Source organism: Rattus norvegicus, chromosome Y (genome assembly GCF_036323735.1).
Source record: "Rattus norvegicus strain BN/NHsdMcwi chromosome Y, GRCr8, whole genome shotgun sequence".
NCBI lineage: Eukaryota > Metazoa > Chordata > Mammalia > Rodentia > Muridae > Rattus > Rattus norvegicus.
Genome location: NC_086040.1, coordinates 30038535 through 30055191, shown reverse-complemented (window position 1 = coordinate 30055191; position 16657 = coordinate 30038535). Strand labels below are relative to the sequence as shown.

Sequence of the window (16657 nt, the reverse complement as noted above, 5' to 3'; positions counted from 1 at the left end):
GTTGAATGGTTGAATTTTAGGATGGATTCTGTGAAACTAGGTAAAAAAAAGTGGAATTAGGAAATGTCAATTCCAGCCAGACTCCCTCCTGTTATTATGAAACTATTGAAGTTGAGGATTCTCTGGACATCGAGCTATTCCTCTTCCTGCCCATCCTCCTGATTCTTGTGTTTGGCATGAAGAAAGAATCCTGGTAAAAACTCCAAAACCCTTAAGTCTGGTGCTGAGAACACAGGAAGGTAGATATTATAAAACTGATATCTAATGGGACTAGATATCTGCATTATATAGTCCATGATGTCCTTTGTTTACTGATGTCTCATAATTTCTGGATAAAATAAGGATTTGGGAATTATCATTTGAATTATGTACACAATATTTATACTGTTATATTCCCTCTATAGCTGGGCAGGCTTTATTGCTAATTCATTGCAAAAAATGGAATTGCAAAACAGAATTTTTGAGTACATATTCAGGAATATATACATATAATGTCTCCTATAAAGAAAAGTACGATACAAAAATGAAGTACAATATTCAATCAATTAAAGGTCTGTAGGGAAAATATTGGCCTTTGGGAAACAGAGAAAACTGCACTTCTTAGCTTCATCACTCTTATCTAGTTTTGGTGGCTGATATATATATATATATATATATATATATATATATATATATATATATATATATGTATATATGTATATATGTATATATATATATGTGTGTGTGTGAGAGTGTGTGTGTGTGTGTGTGTGTGTGTTTGTGTGTAAACACACACATATGTATGTGCATATATATACTTTTGGTGCCTCCTAGAGCTATTTGGTTTGGTTAGGTGGAATATTAACATGGATTCTGCACAAATAGGTCAAGAATGTAGAATTTAGAAATGACAATGTCAAATAGATTCCCCCCTGTACTTATGAAGGTATTGAAGTTGAGGATTCACTGTTCCTCAAGTCTATCTTCTCCCTGCCCATCCTCCTGTTTCTTATATTTGGCCTTAAGAAAGAATCATGGTCACACATCTAAATCTTTAAGTCAGGTCATGAGAGTACAGGAAGGTCGATAGTGTCGAACAGATATCAAATATGACTAGAGAACTGAAATGTATAGTCATGTGGTCCTTTGCTTTATTGATGTCTGGTAATCTTTGGATAAAATAAGGATTTGGGACTTTATCATTTGAAGTAGGTACACAGTATTTACACTGTTATACTCACTCTATAGCTGGGGCCCATTTGTTGCCAAAAACATAACAGAAAATGGAATTCGAAACATAATTTTTGAGTACATATTCAGGAATATTTATAAAGTCACCTACCAAAGAATGTACAATAAAACAGAGAAATACAATATTCCTTCATCTAAAGGTCTGAAGGGAAAATACTGGCCTTTACAAGAGACAGAAAACCTAGAAAATTGAACGGTATGTCACAGGTTTGGACCTGGGAATAAAAATATTATCCAGAAGAATCTTCTCTGCTCCACGTTCCTAGATCATTTCTACCCATGCCAGGACCCTGAATAACTTTCTCCATTCAGAGCATGTAAACAATATTGAAGCGAAGAGAAGTCTCTAGCTTTCGAGAGATGGAGTATATAAAGGTTTTTCCTGTGTCACAGGAGACATACCTGGAAAAGGCACTCTCACATCTGGTCAGTGTAAAGAAAGCTGTTTGTAGGTAGGCTATGGCGGTTCTCAGTGATATCATCATTAGGCCTTCCATGAAAAATCTCTTGTATCCTGGAGAGCCCTATCTTCTGTGTTGTCACAAGTGTTGTCGTGTCTGCAAATGCCTCTTGTATATTCATTCAGTACATATAGGGTTTACTAATTGGCCTCTAGGTCAGAGGAAACATCAATTTGGGATTGAGAACAAAGAGAATGTAAAGCTCAGAGATGTAGAGAACGAAGATGGCCTTCTGTCTTGGTATAAAAAAAAAAAGGAAGAAATATGGCGACCCTGGGGAATGTCATTGAGTCCTTGGTAGGTGTCGAGTAGGTAAGTTGAAGAGATAGAATTGATCTGAACCTTCCACACCTGGAATCAGGAGCTCAGAGTCTGTCAGAAGCATCTGGACTTCCCTGCTTCTAGTGGATCCTGTAAGTCAGAGAGTTTATATCATTAATATCTTTATCCCAAAGGGCAGGTGTTTGGAAGGGCACAGTTCTTTCCTTAGAGCTCATGGCTTTTATTTTTTTTTGCCCAGAAGAAATAGGTCCTAAGGAAGAAGTTAATGACAACTATTGTGTCCACAGCTCAAAATAAACTCCTTGATTATTTGGATACCTATAGTGCAGTTTGTGTCTGATACCAGTGTTTAGGAGAGAGACATGTTTCTAGTTCATCATATCAGTCTTTCCACTAGTAGTACTCTGACTCCCTTTGTCTGATAGTGACCCTTAATATTTCTCAGTCAATGTGTGTGAATAGATGGCAGTCTTATCTTTACCTTATTTATTTTTTTTTGCTTTTTAGCAATTTTTTTGCTTTATCAATTTGATTTTTCCATATTTACATTTCAAATATTTATGCCTTTCCCAGTTTCCTGCCTATAAGATCCCTAACAAGTCCCCCTACCTTTCTTGCATAATCCCCCTTACTGCCCTTTGACATTCCCTTGATTTGGTAATGGAACCTAGTTTAGACCAAGGGAATCTCCTTCCATTGGTGGCCAATATGGCCATTCTCTGCTACATATGCAATTGTAGCCATAGGTCTATCCATGAACAATCTTTGAATATTCGTTTAGTACCAGGGAACTCTGTTTCGTTGGCATTGTTTTTCTTATCGGATTGAAAGCTCCTTCAGCTCTTGACATTCTTTCTCAAAATCTACCAACAAGAGATCTGTTTTCAGTTCACTGGTTTGCCACTACCATTCACTTCTGTATTTGACATGCTCTAGCTGTTTCTCTCAGGAAAGACTTATATCCCTTTCTTCTAATCATGCAATTCTATGCTTCATGATTGTTATCTAGTTTTGGTGGGTGAAGCAGTTTGCATAAGGCACTTTGGTGGAGATGGGGGACATCTTTGACTGTCTTTGTGAGTGGACATAGCTTTCTCCCATGGTTTGCAGCTGGCGAAGGTATTAAAGTCACTTGTGGAGAGGGGGTAGGACTTAATCTATTTGTGTAATATGAGAAATCATTGAGATTACCTTTAAAAATAGAAATTTTGCAGCCCTCTTTGTCTGATAGGGCCTGTTGTACCTCGCCTTACAAGAGATGTCTTCTCCAAAACATTTGGAGGAGAATTGGAAAGACTGGAGACCTGTAGGATAGGGAATGAACATTTGAAACTCCTTTGGAAACTCTGTCTGACAGAGAGCTGATCACCCAGAATTCTGGGCAGTACTTAGACTTCAGGGATGGAGAGACTGCCACTTCTGCCCACCTGTGCCCACATCCCTAGCCCTAGCCGCTGGACACATGAATATAGGAGCAGTCAAGCTGTAGGAGTCCTGCAGTACAAATGGCATATGGATCGGAACTGGTCCAAACAATATCCTACACACAAATCTTCTGTGGATGGGGAACACTTAGATCATCAGAAGGGCAGAAACTCCTGAGAACTCTGCTCACATTCCTAACAAAAAAAAAAAAAAAAAAAAAAAAACACCTAGCTCCATCTGGGCCTCCTGTTCATAGTGACCTAGTAGACATTTCTGGTTGCAACTCTCATTGAGAGCTGAATGGCAGCCCGAGAAGCAACTTCAGGCCTGAGACCAGAAGTGAATACAACTATTCTGCACTAAGTGACCTGACTAGTGGATTCAGGACATGCAAAACCAGAACTCCTCTGGGACCAGGCACTTCCAGTTTCTAGCTGGCTCCTGAACCTTGCTGATCCTGGCCCAGAGCTCCCTGCTCCTAGACGATATGGGAGAGAGAGCTGATCACCCAGGAGTCTGGGCAATACTGAGCATACAAGGCACAGAGACCGCAACTTCTGCCCTCCATTACCCACATCTCTGGCCGAAGACAAAGCAGCATAGTGCCTCTGGACCCAGGGATATTGGAGGAGTAAAACTGCAGGAGCACCATTTTCCAGAGTGTGCCTGGATCTGAACAGAACTGGTCAAACAGCTCCCTGCACACAAATCCTGGAGGTGGAAGAACTAGAACTTCAGAGGAGCGGGCATTCCTGGGAAACCAGAGGAGACTACTCTCTGCCCAGATTCCTGACTCAATAGGAAAACACCTTGTGCCTTCTGTGATCCCTCCCCCCCCACAGAAGGATATAAGAGAAATATGTGAAGTTCCTTCTGGTTCCAGCCCACAGGGACAGCTGAAAGCCAGTGGACAGGAAAAACTGCATGCATGAGGAAGAATACTCTGTTCCCATAACTGGGTAAAAACAAAATAGGAAAACATGTCTACAGCAGTCCTGACACATGAGCCTACAGGACGGTCAAGCCACTCTCAGAAAGAGTAAGACACGCTAACTCCAGAGACAACCTGATGGCTAGAGGCAATAACAGGAATTCAAACAACAGAAATCAAGTCTACTTGGCCTCATCAGAGTCCAAATCTCCCAACAATGCAAACACTGGATATCCAAACACACCAGAAAAGCAAGATCTAGATTTAAGTTCACATTTTATCATGATCATGGAGCATGTTAAGGAGGTCATAAATAACTCCCTTGGGAAAGTACAGGACAACAGAAAATTCAGAAGTAAACAAGTAGAATCCCAGAAAGAGGGAACACAAAAGTACCTTAAAGAACTAATGGAAAAAAAAAAAACAGGAGAAGAAAATGAACAAAAAATCCAGGAGTTAAAAATGGAAAAAGAAACTATAAGGAAAGCACAAAGGAAGACAACCCTGGAGATGGAAAACCTAGAGAAAAGACAGGAGTCATAGATGTGAGCGTCACCAACAGGATAAAAGAGATGGAAGACATAATCTAAGGAGCAGAAGATTCCTTAGAAAACATTGACACAACTGTCAAAGGTAATGTAAAAAAGAAAAAAAAAAAACTCCTAGCCCAAAACATACAGGAAATCAAGGATACAGCAAGAAGATCAAACCTAAGGATAACAGGTATAGAAGAGGGTGAAGACTGCTAACATCAAGGGACAGTAATATCTTCAACAAAATTATAGAATAAAAATTCCCTAATCCGAAGAAAGAGATGCCCATAAACATACACAAAGCCTACAGAACTACAAATAGACTGGACCAGAAAATGAAATCCTCCCATCACATAATAGTCAAAACACCAAATACACAAAACAAATAAAAAATATTAAAAGAAGTAATTATATGTAAAATAACATATAAAGGCAAACCTATCAGAATTACACCAGAATTTTCACTAGAGACTATGAAAGCCAGAAGATCCTGGACAGAAATCATACAGACCCTAAGAGAACAGAAACACCATCCTAGGCTACTTTAAACAGCAAAATTCTCAATTAACATGATGGAGAAACCAAGATATTCCATGACAAACCCAAATTTACACAATATCTTTCTATATATCTAGTAATTCCAAGGACACTAACTGGCAAATCCCAAAAAAGGAGGCAAGTAAAATCATAAAGCAAGAATTAATCTTTTCACAACAAAATAAAGAGAAGGGAAGCAAACAAACATTAACTATCCTCCAATTATGAAAACAAGAAGGGTTGGGGATTTAGCTCAGTGGTTAGAGCGCTTGCCTAGGAAGGGCAAGGCCCTGGGTTCGGTCCCCAACTCAGAAAAAAAGAACCAAAAAAAAAAAAAAAAAGAAAACAAGAGAAAGTGATCATCGCTATTCCTTAATATCTCTCAACATCAATGGACTCAATTCCCCACTAAAAATACACAGATTGACAAACTGGATATGTAATGCGGACACAGCATTTTGCACTACAGGAAACACACTCCAGAGACAAAGAGAGACACTACCTCAGAGTAAAAGGATGGAAAAATAATTTCCAAGCAAAATTTCGCAAGAAACAAGCTGGAGTAGCCATTCTAATATCATATAAAATCGACTTTCAATGAAATGTCATCAAAAACCATAAGGAAGGACACTTCATATTCATCAAAGCAAAAATCCACAAAGATGAACTCGAAAACTAAAATATCTATGTGTCAAATACAAGGGCACCTACATACATAAAAGAAACCTTACTAAAGCTCAACTAACATATGGCACCGGAAATAATAATAGCAGGGGATTTCAACTCCCTACTCTCATCACGAGACAGATCATGGAAACAGAAATTAAACAGAGACATAGTCAGACTAACCGAAGTTATAAACCAAATGGTCTTAACAGATACTTTAGAAAATTCTATCATAAAACAAAAGGATATAACTTCTTCTCACCACTTCATGGCATTTTCTCTGAATTTTATCATATAATCAGTCAAAAAGCAGGCCTCAAATGATACAGAACGATAGAAATAATCCAATGCATTCTATGAGACCACCATGGGCTAAGGCTGTTCTTCAATAACAATGAGGAAAGAACACCAACATATACATGAAACTTGAACAATGCTCTACTCAATGATAACTTTGTAAAGGAAGAAATGAAGAAAGAAATTAAAGACTTCTTAGAATTTAATGAAAATGAAAGTACAATATAGCCAAAATTTTGGAACACAAAGAAAGCTGTGCTAAAAGGAAAACTCATACCTCTGAATGCCTGCAGAAAGAAACTGGAGAGAGCATACAACAGCAGCTTGACAGTACACCTAAAACCTTTAGAACAAAAAGAACCAAATACATGCAGGAGTAGTAGAAGGCAGGAAATAATCAAACTCAGAGGTGAAATCAAGTAGAAAAATGGGGATCATACAAAGAATGAACAGAACTAAAAGCTGGATCTTTAAGAAAATCAACTGATTACATTAACCCATAGCCAGACTAATCAGAGGGCACACAGAGTGTGTCCAAATTAACAAAATAAGAAATGAAAAGGGATACAAAACAGCAGAATTAGAACAAATTAAAAAAGTCATCAGATCATCCTACAAAAGCCTATGTTCAACAAAACTTGAAAATCTGGAGAAAAGGACAATTTTCTTGATGAATGTCAGGTACCAAAGCTAAACCAGGAACAGAAAAGCCATTTAAACAACCAGTAACTTCTATAGAAATAGAAGAAATCAATAAACGCCTCCCAATCAAAAAGAGTCCAGGATCAGATGGATTTAGTGAAGAAATCTATCCAAAATTCATAGAAAATTTCATACTAGTACTTTGCAAACTATTCCACAAAAATGAGACAGAGCACTACCTAATTCCTTTCATGAAGCCACAATTACTCTTATACCTAAACCACACAAAGACCCAGCAAAGAAAGAAAACTTCAGACCAATTTCCCTTATGAATATCAATGCAAAAATACTATATAAGTCTTGCAAACCAAATCCAAGAACACATCAAAATAATCATCCATCATGATCAAGTAGGCTTTATCCCAGGCATGCAGGGATGGTTTTGTATATGGAAACCATCAACATAATCTATTATGTAATCACACACATAGATAAAAACCCAATGATCTTTTCATTAGATATTGAGAAGGCATTTGATAAAATTCAACACCCCTTCATGATAAAGGTCCTGGAAAGTACAGGAATTTAAGGCCCATTCCTAAACATATACAGCAATTCCATAGCTAACATTAAACTAAGTGGAGAGAAACTTAAAGCAATCACGCTGAAATCAGGGAGTAGACAGGCTGCCCTCTCTCTCACAACTTATTCAATATGGTTCTAGACATCTTAGCCAGAGCAAGCATACACTAAAGGAGTCTGCTTAGATTGGATTGGAAAGGAGGAATTCAAAATAGCACTGTTTTAGATGATATGAAAGTATACTTAGAGACCTCAAAAGTACCAACAGAGAATTACTAAGCCTGATAAACAATATCAGGAAAGTGGCTGGGTATAAATATAACACTGAACAAAAGCTAAACAAGTGGAGAAAGAAACTAGGGATACGACACCCTTCACAATACCCCTAAATAATACAAAATATCTCGGGTGACTTTATCCAAGCAAGTAAAAGATATGAGCATATGAGCAGAACTTCAAGTCTCTGAAGAAACTGAAGGAGATTTCAGAAGATGGAAAGATCTCCCATGCTCATGGATTGGCAGGATTAATACAGTAAAAATGGCCATAATACCTAAAGCAACCTACGGATTCATTCCTATCCCCATCAAATTTCCAATCCAATTCTTTATAGAGTTAGACAGAACAATTCATAAATTCATCTGGAATAACAAAAAACACAGAATAGCTAAAAATGTCCTCAACAATAAAAGGACTTCCTTGGGAATCACTATCCCTGAACTTAAGCAGTATTACAGAGCAACAGTGATAAAAACTGTGTGGCATTGAGACAGTGGCAGGCAAATAAACCAGTGGAACTGAACTACAGACCAGAAATGAACCCATACACCCATGGTCACTTAATTTTTGAGAAAGGAGCCAAAACCATCCAATGGAAAAAAAGATAGCATTTTCAGCATATGGTGCTGGTTCAACTGGAGGTCATTATGTAGAAGAAGGCAAATTGATCCATTCTTACTGCCTTGTAGAAACCTTTAGTCCAACTGGATCAAGTACCACCACATTAAACCAGATACACTCAAACTAATAGAAGAAAAGTGGGGAAGCATCATGAACATCTGGTTTTCCACTAGCACTCACTTCTGTATTTAACATGCTCTAACTGTGTCTCTCTGGAACGATCTTTCTCCAGTTCTTGGCAGCATGCACCTCTTAGCTTCACCAATCTTATGTAGTTTTCGTGTCTCCTACACCTATGAGGTTAGGTGGAATTTTAACATGGATTATACACAACTAGGTCAAGAATGTAGAATCTACAATTGACAATGCCAAAAAGATTCCATTCTGTACTTATGAAACTATTGAAGATAAGCTTTCCCTGGACCTCAAGACATTCCTCTCCCTGCCCATCCTCCTGAATATTACGTATGGCCTGAATAAAGAATCATGGCAAAACACTCTCAACCCTCAAGTCTGAACCTTGGAAATAAGGAATGTAGATATCAGAGAACTGATTATCTTTTGGGACTACAGAACCACATTCTAGAGTAGATGTTGTCCTTTCCTTTACTGATGTCTCTTAATTTTTGGATAAAATAAGGATTTGGGAGTTTATCATTTGAGGTAGGTACACAATATTTACACTGTTATATTCACTCTAATGTTGGGCCCTCTTTGTTGCCAAAATCATTGCAAAAAAAATGGAATCGTAAAACAGAATTTTTGAGTACACATTCTGGAATATTTATAAAGTCCCCTATCAAGGAATGTACAGTAAGAAAGTGAAACACAATATTCATTCAATTAAATGTCTGTAGGGAGAATACTGGCCTTTGGGAAACAGAAATCCTACAAAAATTTTCTGTATGTCACAGGAATGATCCTGGGAAAAATTATTATCTAGAAGAATCTCCCCCACTCCATCTTCCTAAATCTTTTATACCCATGCCAAGCCCCTGGCTAACTTTCTCCATTCAAAGCATGTAACCACTAATGAAGCAAAGAGATTTCTATAGCTTTAGAGAGATGGACAACATAAAGGTTTCCACAGAGTCACAAGAGAGATACCTGGAGAGGGCACGCCAAATCTGATCAATGTAAGGAAATCTGTTTAGCAGGTAGGACATGGCAGTTCACAGTGACATCATTATTAGGCTCTCCCTCAAGTATATCTTGTAACCTGGACTCCCCTAACTTCTTCTGCGATGTCACAAGTGTTGTTGTGGCTGCAACTGCCTCTCAGATATTCCTGCAGTACCTCTAGGGTTTACTAATTGACCTGTAATTCAGAGTAAACACCCATATGGGAGGGAGAACAAAGAGGATAATGACAAAAGTGAAGGGGAGAAGGAAGCTGGCCTTCTGTCTTTGTATAAAAAAAGGAAGAAGTATGTTATACTTGGGATAGCTCAGAGAGTCCTTAGTAGGAATTGAGTGGGATATTTAAAGAGTTTGCCTTGATGTGAGCCTTACACATATGGGAATCAGGAGCTGGGAGCTCAAAAGCATCTGGACTTCCCTGTTCTTATCGTTCCTGGGAGTCAGAGTGTTTATATCCTTTTTTTTTTTTTTGTATTCCAAAACCAAGTGATGGGCAGAGCATAGTTGATTTCCTGATAGCTTATAACCTTTATTCTTTATGTCAAGAAGAATAAGGTCCTAACAAAGAAGGGAAAGACAAGTATTGTGTACTCCACTCAGAGTATACTCTTCCATGCTTTGGATCCCTATAGTGCAGTTTGTGTCTGACACTGATATCTGGGAGAGAGAAGTGTTTCTACTTGAGTCTTCATCATCTCTGTCTTTCCACTAGTATTACTCTGCTCTCATTCCCTGACAATGAGCTTTACATTTCTGAGTCAATAGCTGTGAATACCTGGCACTGTTATTTTCTTTAATTTCTTTAATTTTTTTAGTTTTAGCAAATTTTATTCCTTTTTATTTGGGTATTTCTATATTTACATTTCAAATGTTATTTCCTTTCCCTATTACTTGCCCATATGATCCCTAACCGGCCCCACTCCTCTTTTTCTATAACTCCCCTTACTATCCGTTTTCAGTTCACATATTTGCCTCTAGAATTCACTTCTGTATTTGATATACTCTAGCTGTGTCTCACAGGGAAGATCTATATACAGTCCCTGGCAGCATGCACTTCTTAGCTCTATCAATCTTTTCTAGTTTTGGTGACTGATGTGTATATATTTTTCCACATGTATGGCATGCTCTGAATGGGATTCCCTCAGTCTCTGCTCTAAATTTATATATATTATTGTTCCACCTTTTAAAAAGGAGTAGAGCATGCACATTTTGTATGTCCTCTCTTGAGCTTCCAGTTGTCTGAGGACCGCATCTTGGGTAATTTGAGCTTTTGTGCCTATATTCACTTTCGGTGATTTCATACCATGTGTGATTTCATACCATTCTGTGATTGGGTAACCTCAATCAGTATGATATTTTCTAGATCATTCCATTTGTCTATGACATTCTTGAGATAATTGGTTTTGATAGCCGAGTAGTACACCATTGTGTAAATGTACCACATTTTCCATAACAATTACTCTGATGAATGCCATTTGGATTTCTTCTAGCTTCTGGGTATTATAAATAAGGCAGCTATGAACATAATTGAGGATGTGTCTTTTTGTATGTTGGAGCATCTTTTGGTTATATGCCAAAAGATGTATATCTGTTCCTCAAGCACTGCAATTTCCAATTTTTTGAGGAATCTCCAGACTGATTTCAGGAGTGGTTGAACCAGTTCTTTGTGCCACCAAAAAAAGGAGCATTCCTCTCACTTGAGATCCTTATCAACTTCTGCTGTCTCCTGAATTTTTATTTCAGCAATACTTACATGTATGTGGTGGAATCTCAGAGTTGTTTTCATTTACATTTCCTTAATGACTAAATATGATGAACATTTCTTTAGATCCTTCTCAGATATTTGATATTCCTCAGTTGAGAAATCTTTGCTTAGTCCTGTAGCACAATTTTAATAGGATTATTTTCTCTCTGAATCATTATTTCTTTAGTTCTTTGTTTTTATTAGGTAATAGCCCTCTGTCAGATGTAGGATTGGTGTAGAATTTTTCCCAATCTGTTTCCTGCTGTTTTGTCCTAATGACAGACTCCTTGGCAGGCAGTTTTATACTACATTGAAGAAATATCAATTAGAGAAATTGAAGAGGGACTGGCTCCTTCCTGTCTTCTGTACCTGTCCTGAACAGTAATTGAGGGAACTAAACAACCATGTTCTATTCCTATAAGGCATGTTTATCTACACTTGTAGGTCTAGAGAGACTTAGGAGTGATCCTGGGCACATCAACTGTATGCTGATGTAGTTTGTAGTTTTCATCGTGGCTTGTGTAACTACAGGCTAAGATGTTCTAAAGCCAAACTACAACCTCTGCAGATGTGCATATGCCTGAGGAGGCTGTCTCCTTGGTTTTCTGAAGCATAGTTAAGGGAAGCAGAGGAAAACAGAACTCCCTTCTCTTCTGATCTCTGGGAATGCTGACATTCTGGCTTCAGCTCTTTATATGTTCTTGAATATCCTTTGGTGTTCTAGAATTGGACTGCAAATAAATACTATGCAGGAGATGTGTGAGAAACACCTGAACTCTTCCATTAGAGATCAGAGAGATGAGCTGTATTTGCACTCATTTGACTGTGTATGTTTCTCGTCTTTGTTTGACCATGCAGTTCTGATGCCTCATATTTAATTGTTAATGTATTCAAGTTGTAGGGAAAGCACACCTCACAATTTTTTCCGATCCTCCATCCTAGGGTCTTAGATTTTGGTGGAACCCTTCACATTTTATATTCTAGATCCACTGTCCTAACTTTTTCAACATGCACATCTCTATTATCCCTGCACACTGTGTGTGTGTGTGTCATTGTGTACCTGTGTATCTTTTGTGTGTATGTGTTTGTGTTTGTGTCCTTAAATGGTTAGTTTATATGCAATTTACAGAAACCTTGTCACTGAAAGAAGTCTATGTAAGAAATCTATAAAGTGTGGATGGGGCATAATCCAAATATTCTGCCATAAAGTGGCCTTCTAGAAAGAGTAGCATAATCTTCAGTAAAAGAATATGCTTGACAAAGAAGTGCAGACTGACAGGAACTTGATGTAGATCTCTCCTGAGAGACATAGCCAAAATACAGCAAATACATAGGCGAATGCCAGCAGCAAACCACTAAACTGAGAACGAGAATCCCGTTGAAGGAATGAGAGACAGGCTTGGAAAGGCTTGAAGGGGCTTGAGACCCTATATGAACAACAATGCCAAGGAACCATAGCTTCCAGGTACTAAGCCACTACCTAAAGACAATACGTGGACTGATCCTGGGCTCTCACCTCATAGGGAGCAATGAATAACCTTGTATGAGCACCAGTGGAAAGGCAAACCCTTGTTCCTGCTAACACTGAACCCCCAGTGAACGTGATTGTTGGGGGGAGGGCGGTAATGGGGGGAGGATAGGGATGGGAACACCCATATACAAAGGGGTTTAGGGGTAAAAAAGCAGGGATAGGGGAATGTTGGCCAGGAAACCGGGAAAGTGAATAACAATTGAAATGTAAATAAGAAATGCTCAAGATAATAAAGAAAAAAAATACGCTTTTAAACAAAATTTGGAGGAAATACCCCGACATGTCTACATTATAACTGTGAACTGTGACATTGTTTTCTTGTTTTCTGTGGTCAGACTTGTGGCCTTTGAAGCCAAGCTGCATCCCGTGGATCTGTAAATAAGCTAAGACAGACTTTCAACTCGGTCACATGAAGCATGTGAAAGGCGTGACAAGACAGTTGCAGTCATTGTGACACTGCCATCCCAATGGATACATGTAACTGTTGAAAAATCACAGAGTGGGATGCTCAAGTCTGAACTTTAACACCCAGCTAGGAAAAGTATAACTTATCAGTTCACTTCCTGAGTACCATCCACAAGTAAAGGGTAGGCTCAGATGAAGTACTGTTGAAGAAATTTGCTCTTCCTTGTGAGCAGCATCTGAGGGTATGTGGAAGACCATTCAGCATCATGTGACACGGGAGACCAGAGTAATGAGAAGCAGACAGAGGGGACAATTCTGTGTTTTTTTTTTCTGGACCACCATAACTACATTTTCCAGTCTATGGATTTGCTCATTGAAATCGTGTGTCTCACATTGGCAAAGGCCAAGCTGTATGAAGCCTCAATATCAAAACTGGATCCAAGGTCCTTTCTTAGTTACTGGGATTTACAGGCAGTCTATCATACCTTGTTTTCTAGATTCACAAATTCTTTTCTGGCTTCATGTACTTAAGGCATATTCTTTCATTCTCTCTATGTGTCTCTCTCTCTGCCTCTCTGTCATATTTTTTTCCTCTATCCTACAACAGTCTTTACTAATGTTAATGTATTTCTTTCCAGTTTATACCCTTCCTTATCTCATAAACCCCAGGGTAATCTGAACATGGAGTCCTCTGGAGAACCACAATTAGAAATAGAGTTGACATCCAAATCTACTAGACAAGAACAACTGTGAAGATGCAGAATATTCAACAACCCCCAACAAGCATAGAGTCCAATACGCATGTATAAAAAGAAAATTTTTAGATATTCAAGAAATGCATGTCAGGCTGACCATAGGTTGGCTTCTCTTTGCTGAGACTGCCAGCATCATGACAAAGGTTACATGGGGCTTTAATAAACATGTATAGTTTAATAATACCTAGACTCTACCCTACTTTACCATTTCCTGTCTGTATGTTTCTAATAGATGCTTTCCAGAAATGTAGTAGTGACACCCTTTCAAGAGTATAGACGTTGTCACATGTGGCACCCAACAGAAGAATTTGACTTTTATTCTATGGGTGAAGCTCCTTATGATTGATCTACAACATACTTGTCCCCATGACTGATGCTTTGTTTTGGTGTGTGTGTGTGTGTGAGTGTGTGGGTGTGTGTCTGTGTCTGTGTCTGTGTCTGTCTGTCTGTCTGTCTTTGTCTCTGTCTGTCTCTTTCCTCCGCAGGATACCTCTCCATAGTACAGCATGACTTCTTAATTGCATTCCAAGGTTGACTCATCATGCTTCCTCTGTTTTTGAGGTCTCAAATTGCACCTATGTTAAGCAATGCACCTGTAGCCTGATCTGTGAACTGCTGCTCACATCATAAAGAACCCCATGACTAAAACATGTTATTTTTGAGGCTCTGAACAATGTTTTTGTCTGAATTTACATAATTATTCCAATTTTTTTACTCCCTCAACTAAACTGTTCTTCTCTGTGGATCTTTCCAAAGTCTTTGCTTACTTGTATTTATCTATGTACCAGCTCTACAAGGAAGGCATAATCCCAACTCTCCAGCATTAGTTAGGAGGAGCAATGGATGAGGAAATTGGATAAAATGATCATTTAGCTAAAGAAGATGTCCGCTTAGAGTGATTAACTGTTTAGAATCGTTGCATAAATGACAATCATACTGACCTAAGTTCTCAACTTCCTTTCTTCATTGTCATTTTCAGTGTGCATAGTAAGGTCGGGATGAACAATTTCTGAGCTTTGTTTGCAAGTTTAGGCTTCAATATCTGTACATGAAGGTAGGAAAAAATTCAATTAATCAGTCATATCTCCATTTTTAGAAGGTAGAGTGATGGAAAGTCTTCCCTTGTGTCTCAGCAGAGGTACTGGAAAGGCCAACTTGTCTTGTTGATTTGGAGAATATCTGGTTAATAGATAGTTATGTACTGTTGAAGGGGACACTCCTCTGGTACACTTTTGCATGCCTGGAATTCCATGGTATTCTTTGTGATGTCACTAGTGTTATGGAAACAGAAGCTGCCCTTGTGGTATTTTGTTAATGCTTATTGTTTTAGACACAGACATGTTTTCTAGGATTATCGAGTTATTTACAGGAAAAACAGAGTGCATGGAGAGATGAGAGAGAGAAAAAATGATATTAGGACTTCTTTCTTGTTATAAATGTGCAAAATAAATAATCTGGTGTAAAGCAGAGAGAGTAAGCCCTGAGCCAGTACTGGGGAACTTCCTGGAGAAGCTGTGCTTGGGTCAGACCTTCTAGGAGCAGGACTTATGGTCTGAAACATCTGGACTTTTAAAGAAGGGACCAAGCGTCAAGAATATCTGATGAATATTTGGCAGACAGCCAGAAATTGACAAGCATGCAGTTAGTTTGCTATGATTTCCTTAATTTCACTCTGAATGAGAAAGATATCCAATAGGAGCCACACAGATAAATCTTCTACTCTCAGGGTAGAGTATAGGACTTCATCTACAGACGATTATTGTACATTCATTGACATGTTGTGACAAGGAGAGAGAGAGGGATACTCCCCTGGAAATGTATCAAGATTTCAGAGTCATTTTTCTTGAACATACATGATTAGGGCTTGGTTGTCCTAAGAACTATGGACTACAGAACTTACCTGCATATGTCTAGCAATCATCGTTGGAGGCAGGAGAGTAGCTAATAGGTCCAACTTGAAAAGAGCTTTCTTATTCTCTCAGTGCTTCAAAGTGTCTGTAGATTTCCCCTTTCCTCATGCTTTGTTGGGGGACTCAGAATGGTCTCTCCTGTGACTGGGCCATTAATATGTATGTTCCCTTGTGTTTATCTACAGGGTCTGCTGGGAAGGCATCATGCCAACCTTCCACCATCAATGAGCATGTTCAGCAGATTAAGAAGTAGGAGAAACTGACTATTGAGCTCAAGAAGAAAACCTGTGAGTTGGATAAACTTCCAGGAATACTGACCCATGGCATCAGCAGAATTTGAACAAAAGATAGTTATTACACCCAGTCATTCCTTGATCGTCTTGACCCCTCTGTGTTAAACCCAGTATTCTCACATCAGAAGAAACTGCAACTCCAACGTCCTCATGCACAAACACACTTTTCTGATGTGCCTCTCAAAAGTAGAACTTGAAGGTAGGATAGGAGTGTAATGGAAGCTATTTCATTTCTCAGAAAAGCAGAAGCTGTGTTTGAATAACAGACGAGATATGGCAAGCAGTGTGTGAGCTCTCATCCTGGATTTTAATAGAGAGAGATGCATTTTCTGTCCTCAGAGGAACACAGAAAGTTGGTCAGCTACAGAAGCACAGTAACTTAAACTTAGATAA

At 38.6% G+C, this 16657-nt stretch overlaps 1 long non-coding RNA gene across 1 annotated transcript; it reads right to left on the bottom strand.

Annotated features, from left to right (window-relative positions):
• Positions 1–1280: 1280 nt before the first annotated feature.
• On the bottom strand, positions 1281–15278 carry LOC134478915 (uncharacterized). Its single transcript, XR_010061736.1, has 2 exons — positions 15003–15278; positions 1281–2102 (listed from the first exon to the last, which is right to left on the bottom strand). It is a non-coding gene; the product is annotated as an uncharacterized LOC134478915 (long non-coding RNA).
• Positions 15279–16657: the final 1379 nt, after the last annotated feature.